Genomic DNA, 8617 nt, shown 5'->3' with positions numbered 1-8617 from the left:
CCTTATAGAAAGAGTTGCACTGATCAAATGCCATGAATATTTATTTGGCATGAAGGTAATAATTCTGATTCCACAAATTGGCATTCCTACTAGAGTTGATATAATTCTCTCTGAACCTTGTGTTCACTATTGAAAGTCCACTTTCTTGACTTTCAGAGTGGGGGACCAGAACCAAGAAATGGTGAACATACTCATGTATGACCACCCTTTCAAACCCTGATTTATGACTGGCTGATCTTTCTGGATAATATCTCTATGTCATACTTCTTTTAACTGCCGCAATAGCCAGTAAGATTTTGACATACTTTGTCCCTTCTAGGAATCTACTATGAGGGAAATGGGGAGAAATTAGGACAAAGATTTATGTACTGAGAATTCTTGCTGTGTAATTCATAATAGTGATTATATTTATCTCTTTTACCACTCTGACTCAAATGATAAAAACCCATCTAAATCTACATAAGGAAAAACAAAACAAAGAAAAAACAAAGTATGACTAGCATATTTGTATATTCAGTGAAATTGTGGGAAGGACAGTGGGGAGCTTAATTTATGGAAGACTGGATCCATAAATCCAAATGAAATCAGGATTCCCTAGTTCTAACTTTGTATCTTACGCTTGCTTCTTCTCTGTTTACTTCTCTCAAAATGTAACTGAGCGTTCTGCAATGGAGTGGAGAATGAACACTATTGAAACATATTTTTAAGTCATTCAGCATCCAAAGAAAAGCACTACTAACAGTTTATTTCCATGCTTTATGTATGTAATTGTGTGCACACATAACATCTCCAGACACACACACACACACACACACACACACACACACACACACAATCATTTGGGGAGCAAACTGGATATGTCTCCTTTTATAGTCTGCTTTTTTTACATAGCACTTTTTTATGAAGATTTTCTTGTTATATATTTTATTTGAAAATAATATTCAAAGATTGCCCAGTGTTTCATTCTATCTACCCTTATGTAACCGTTTCCTGCATAGTGCTTCCAACATTTAAGATGATTTCAATTTTTGGCTAAATAAATGCTGAAATAAAAATAATCAGAAACACACATTTCTGATTCTGCTAGAACAAATTCCTACAAGTTACAGAATTAGTGAGTCAATGGATATGTACATTTTTGAGTATCTTAAAAATAATTGTCTAAGTAATTTTGAGAAAATTGTTCTGATTTAAACTTTCACCAGCATTGTGTGAGAATGATTTTATTACTATAAATCTGCTAACAAGCATCTAATAATTTACAAATATTTTGCCAATTTGACAGATGTCTTAATTTGTTTGACTAATTCTTCATGTGTTTGTTATTTATTTGCATATCATTTTGAGCATTGCCTAAGCCTCAGTTTGTCAATTTTTTATTGAGATGTTTTTCTTTTCCTTATTGATTTAAAAGAAATACTCATTTGTGAATCTATCAAACCTTTATCATACATGATGGAAATATTTTGTTTTCAGTGTGCCCTTTGCCTTATAATTTTGTGATGTTTTTGATATATAATAACTTTGGATTTATATGTAGTCAAATGATCACTTTTTTCTTCTCCACTTACCACAATCACCAATACCCATTGTCATATTTAGACATCATTATTGTATCTGTATAAATTTAATTTCAAAATTCTCCCCTTTTCAGCTTTCCAGCTCACTCCCTCTAATTTTCCAACTCTAGTAACTTTCCTTCCATCTAGGACTTTCTGTCCACCAACCATATTATCTTTCACTCTCCTTCAAGTCCTGATTTCCCTTCTTACCCAGAAAAAATACCCCATCAAGACAATAAATACCTAGAATACATCCTAAACTCCTTTGACCCTCTTGCTCTACTTTTTGCATACTCAACAAAAATCCAATACTGTTTGGATTCAACTCTAGACTATTTGTCACGTGACTCAATGTGATGGGAGAAAAATGTAGCTGTGTTCACTTAGTTTCCCTATAAATCAATTGACCACCAGCCTCAACGGGGCCTTTTTGCTGAGGTCACATTATAGTTTCTCAAACTGTTAACCCACTTCTCCCCTCCAAACTACGAGCTGATGATCCTGCTTCTTATTTCACTAAGAAAATAGAAATAATCAGCAGAGTATCCACATTCTCAGCTACCACACCTGTCAACTTGCATGCGTATGCAAGGCACACTTTGCCAAACATCTGTTCCTTATGAATATCCTGTTCCCATGAAAGGCCAGTGTTACATTTATTCACTCAGTCACATTCCCTCTTCTCTGATCATTACTTAATTCCAGAAACAGCTCCCTCTCTGTAGTGCATTGTAATCGTATCTAAGTGGTCATTGTCAAGGGACCAGATCAGACTGTGCAACTGCAGGAGAAACCAGCATGAATTTAGAGGGTACTACGTGGCCACAAGGATTGCTTCTTCATCATACTGAGATGACCCAACCCCTCAGTCTTTCTACAGATTCAGACAAAATAGTAGAGAGAAGCCACTAGAGAGTATTTTTTAAATTAAACTTATTAGGGTGAAAATGGTTAGGAAAATTACGTAGGTTTTCAGTATACAATTCTATAATATTTCAACTATATATCATTGTGTGCTCACCACCCAGAGTCAGTTCTTCTTCCATCACCATATATATATATATATATATATATATATATATATATATATATATATACACACACACACATATAAAGGCTGCTTTCCCACCCACCCCCTGCAAAGAGTCTGAGTCATACGCTAGAAACTACTTGTATACATAAACCAGAAAATGCTATTATACCTTTCTTTAAAAACTTGAGTCATATTTTTTCTATTCTCTTTTAGTTAGCATGGTGGAGACAATTTTTTGTTTGTTTGTTTGTTAGCACTTTTGTATAGTATAATAAATTTTCAATGCACAAAAAGAATTTCTAGTTAAAAATGTAGTTGAGTGTCAACCTTTTTATTCTGTCTGAATGGTATCAATGTAAACTGGTAAATAAAATTATGTGAATTCCCACTGTCAGTGAATAGAGGAAAAGAAATCCCTCCAATACTTTCAATTAATGAACTAGAAAATATTTCTGAAGAAATGCTTGAATTCTAAAGTAGCAACTTTATTTCTATAATAATATATTTGAGGACATTTATTGGCCACACTTACCCAAAACATAATCTGCTATACATATTCTTTAATACTTGTAATGAATGTGTTCTTTCAGAAGTACATATGCCCTACCAATCATGGCTAATGTAGGCGTTAGACAGTCATTTGTAACAGTAACTATGAAAGACAAGCAGAGATGCAACAAAAAGGATAAGTTTAGCATGCAATATTGCTGAATACAATATTTTAAAAAATATACATCCAGAGTGTGCCAAAACAAATGTATACACATTTTAAGAAAGGAAAAAACTGTGTTAAAATTGTAATAATATATACCGATTACAAAAGTCGTGTGTATGCATTTGTTTGGAACCCCCAGTATTTGAGCACAATTTTTTTGTGAAACTATAAATTCATAAATGCCCATTCTTTCTACAGCACTTTTGACTAACTTTCGTAAGTTTTCTCTTTTGTTATTTATTAATAACCACATTAACATGTATGAAATTCTTCAAACTCAGTATCTATGATTTTATCAGACTTTTCTCAAATTTTAGTAGTAATTACAGAAAATCAAAACATAGGAAATATGGGAGATTTTAACTTGAGTGTTAAATCACACTTGCCCATACACCATTGCGTCTACTCTTTGGGTCACCGATTTTTTAAAGTCAGCTTTAACTACTGCCAACACCCTGCCTACCCCTGCAAGTTTTTCTTCTAATCTCTATTGTGCAAATATCCACTACCTTTTAGGACACCACACCGTCTATTCACAGGATTGATTTGCCCTGGGATTCATTATCATCCCACCGCCAAACCAGTCAATTTAGAGATGAACGATTGCAAAGTTCCATGTGCTTAGTCACTAAAAGCCCAAGTCCTTCCGAATGGTGCTGGCCATCCAGGGCTTTGTCCTTCTAAAGAGACCTGGACATAATTCTGATACCACCGACAGTCTCTCTCCTCCAGTGTGATTTTTAGATGCTGTTTATTCTCCCCATAGTCTAGAAAATAATTGTAAACCCTCTCCACACTCCCCTCTCATAAAGATAAGTAGTTTTCAAAGCAGTAGAGTTGAATTCCATAGTGGAGAAATAAAATGATCTAACTGCTTCATAATTTTGTAAAGTGTCTCCCTCACAGTGATTTACCTACCTTGAGCAATGGGTGATGGTGATCATAATATAACCTTTTAATGTAAGCCTTCAAAAACTTACTCAGTTTTTAAAAGAAACATTTATTAAGCATTAATTATCTCCAGGCACTGTGTTCTAAAGGTGAAAACCTTGGTTAGATGCTCTTCTCCCCTATACCCACCTGTGCTGCTCTGCACAGCACTTAGAATGCCATGGTCATTGCCTGTTTACTCCCATGAATCTTCCATCAGATTGTATGTATCACGAGTGTAGGAATTTACGGACTGTTTTTTTTCCCTCTCGTCACCGGCATTTAGCACAGTGTACATTACACAATGTGCCTTATATGTGGAGCATTAGCACATTTAGAGTAGTTGCTTAATATGTATTTTTAAATGAATGGTCTGTGGGTGTCATAACAAGATTCAAGAAAGAGACATCTCTGTAACTGGTTAAAAATTTTATGGTGGGATATTATATTGAAAGGTTATTTTGTGATTTGTTTTTGTTGCAATGGGTACAGAAAAACATGAGAGGTATATTTGCATCTTTGAGAGCCCAAAAGTGTGTATATAAACCTATGTTCTGAATTCTAGGCTCCCTGTTAGTGGGATGGGAAATAAAAACTCCCTTGTGTTTCTTGGAACTTCTTGATAATAATCCCTAAACAGATTGTATCTTGGAGTTTGAAACCCACTGAGAAACTCATTCTAGGAATTAATTAAATGGAAGGTACTTAATTCAGGAGCATAAAGCCTGGGTTCCTCCTTCTCAGGGCTTTGGGGGGATAGCTGTGCACTGTGCCTAAAGAGGCTGCATACCCAGCTGTGGTTAGGGAGCTTAAGATTTCTTAGTGTGGAAAAAGAAGAGCCATTTGAATGGTCCTGAGACCCTAGGCATTCTCACTGAAGACAAGACCCTCTTCTGCCTAGTCTAAGTTCCTAAAAGTCCTTTATAACCTCAGCAGTTCTCTAGTAATGGTTTATATTGGGATCTCCTGGCAATCGAGGACTTGGAACCAAATTTAATGTCCCTGCAAAGTGTTCTGGAGTAACATAACCTCATCAATTATAAATGAAGTGATTTGGGAGAGGGCGGAGAACAATCAATTTTTTCCAGGACTTTAGTGTTGGAGAGAGGGATATAAAACTTAGAAGGAATCTTTAAGCTTTGATTAGAAATAGAAGGGGAAAAGTGCAGTTAAGGAATAATAAAGAGCATAAGCAAGTGTGTGGGGTTAAGAGAATGTATGCTGGAACAAAAGTGTTTAGTTTGGTGTGACTAAAGCACGGCTTACCAATATTTGCTGAGCATGAGAATAATCTGTAATATTTTCGTATTAGGTGCTGGGGTACTCTGAATCAGTAGGTCTGAAATGGGCTCTATTTGGATTTTGAAGAAGTTCTATCAGTGTATCTAATGCACTCAAAAGGTGAAAAACGTGAGGATACAAGGGTAAATTAGCCAGAAAGAACAATGAGACTTTAGTTAAAATCTAGATAGAACTGAATTTTGAAGAATATTGAACAACTTGCTTAAATGTTTGAACTTTGAATGAAAGGAATTCCATCTTTGTGTTTTGCTTTAGATTTTATTATATGGGTATGTGCCATTTTTGTATTTTATATTATTATTCATGTTTATCATTATCAAAAGTGTTCCCACACCCTCATTCCTTCATTTATTTAAAAAGCACATATTGAGCGCCTATTATGTGTGAGACACAGATGTATGGTTACTGATATAAAAGTTGTAATCTCTGATTTCAAGAAGTTCTTAATAGGGTTCTCCTAATGCTCTACGAGACTCTTCGTAAAAATTTTGCCATTGGTTGACAATTTAGAATTTACATCAAACAGTTACTGTGTAGGGAAGCTTACCCTGTTTCCAACAAAAAACCATATTTTCCCACAAATACGTTGAGTATTTTAACCTCTGACAGCCAAATTTTGCCTTTCACAGATATCTGAAGGAAGCAAATACTAACCTAATCAAATGATATCATTGTAATGAAGTTTTCAAGGAACCTTCTGAAACCCTTAATACCTTGATTGACCTTTCTAATTTAAGTATTTACTATATATGATTAGTATCTTTAAAAAATTTTTGCTGTTAATAGACTTTTAAAGAATGATGGTTGAAGTAGTTTTCAACAGTGACTTGTTCTACATAACCTGATATATTCAATATGTGTGTGTGTGTGTGTGTGTGTGCATATATATATATATATATGCACACACACACAATTTTATATATATACAATTTTATATATACGTACAATTTCAGGCAGAATTACAGTTACAAATGGTTTTGGCTTCAGATTCAGACCTCAGAAAATGACTTAATTCCAACCCTGACACTTTCCATGGTTATAGGTTAATCTTCTATAAACTCATTTTGGAAAAAAATATGTTATTGTTATTCTAAAACTCCTTAAAGTAGAAATATTTCAAAAGTATAAAATGTTAATCATACGAGAACTAAAAGAACACATTTCTTCCCTCATGAAAATTTTGGTCAGTCATGAAAAAGCCAAAGAAATATATTCCCTAAAATGCTGAAATAATATATGGAAAAATCTGTGAAACTACTCTAAGTTAAATGCCCATATTGATTTATATAATGAGAGTGACCCTCGGTGTATAGAAGATACCTCTTTTATTTTACTGTGGTTTTCTTGTCTGAGGGAACACGGTGAGGCCTATATTCTACTTAATTAAAAGCAATAGAGGGCCTTCCAGATGTTAAAGGGGCCTGGGCTGAGCAGTGTGTTGACATCAGATGGATGGGCAAGGCCACCTGCTAGCTCCACTCTTGGCTTTGGGGATGATTTGCATTCCTGTGGCCTGTTGCTCTGCATGACCACTCTCAGCACTCCACAGCCCCACGGCCTGTTTAATATCATGGATGCCTTCCAGTCATGAAGTCTCTCTTCTCTATTAACATCAGCACACAATAGCGAGGGGCTTGTTCCATGATTTCTCTGCTTCGAGGATAATGTTTTTACTTAATTTAGGCCACATGAAAGAAAAGGAAATGCCTCTCTACAGTCTGGATTAAGATTAAATAAGTTTCTTCTTAAGAGCCTAAAATCTTTAACAGATTGTTTGTTCTTTCACGAAGATAATGTTCTGCATTTTAATTAGAAAATAGTGTAAGTCGGACCAAAAATATAAATCTAGACATTATTAATATCCACAGAATGTTTCTATTTTGTTTAATGTGTTCTTTTTAGCAGAGTAAGTCACTCAAGTATGTTAATATTAGACTGCAAAGGCTATGATGGCATGAGTCTATACACCCAAGAAATTGAATGTTTCAAAGAGAAGAAATCATAGGTGGCAACAGAAGTAAATGGAATGATTCATAATACTGCAATCTAGAATATACATATTTAAGAAACAAAGAGAAAGAGAAGGATATTATCAAAAGAACTTGCCAAACAGTTGATTTTAAACTATTTTAAGAGCAGTAAAACTAATGGGAATGTATGTAGGTAGATTTGGTGCGTTGTCCATAAGAAATTGAAATAACAGCTTATACCAAGCAGTAGCAGAGGTATTGACATTATACATAGAATGCATCTCTGTTGTTTTTCTTAAGTAGTTAAGGCTTCATATTAAAATGGAAAATTTATATTTAATTCTGTACTTACAGGTTAAAATAAAATATTTTTGATTGATGAAATACCTAAAGCATGTGCATGCATATATATATATATATATATATATATATATATATATATGTATATGTGTGTGTGTGTGTGTGTGTGTATATATGTGTGTGTGTATATATATATATATATATATATATATATATATATATATATATATATGGAATTTCCACTTCCAAGATAGAATAACAGAGATTTGATTTATGCTCCAACCTAAAATAGCCAAAAATGGATAAAACATATGAGACAAAATTTTTTCAATACAGTGGACATCAGTCAAAGAAGGAGAGTGATCACTGAGATATAGGACACACATGAGGTAAGTCTTATGATTTCTCCAGTATACTGCCTTGAGAGAATTTCCAAATCACAGTGCAGCAAGTAGGAACTTAGAAATTTATATCGAGCTAAAATATCTTTCAAAAACAAATGTGAAATGAAGACATTTTTGGAATCCAAAAGCTGAAGGAATCCATTACCAGTAGGTTCACATTACATGAAATGCTAAAGGAAATTCTCCAGACAGAAAGAGAATTACTATAGGTGAAAATATGTTTCTACACAAAGGAATGAAAATTACCAGACCTGGTAACTATAATACATGGGTATGTATACAACATTAAAAAAAAGAAAATAAATCTCTTTAAGATAATTGACTGTTTATACAAAAGTAATAGCAATAAAATATGGAGTTATAACATTTGGATAAGTAAAATGTATGAAACAATATAGTCT

This window comes from Rhinolophus ferrumequinum, chromosome 3, assembly GCF_004115265.2.
Source record: "Rhinolophus ferrumequinum isolate MPI-CBG mRhiFer1 chromosome 3, mRhiFer1_v1.p, whole genome shotgun sequence".
In the NCBI taxonomy this organism is placed as follows: domain Eukaryota; kingdom Metazoa; phylum Chordata; class Mammalia; order Chiroptera; family Rhinolophidae; genus Rhinolophus; species Rhinolophus ferrumequinum.
The sequence above is the reverse complement of the archived record's forward strand: the minus strand, read 5'-3'. Positions refer to the sequence as shown.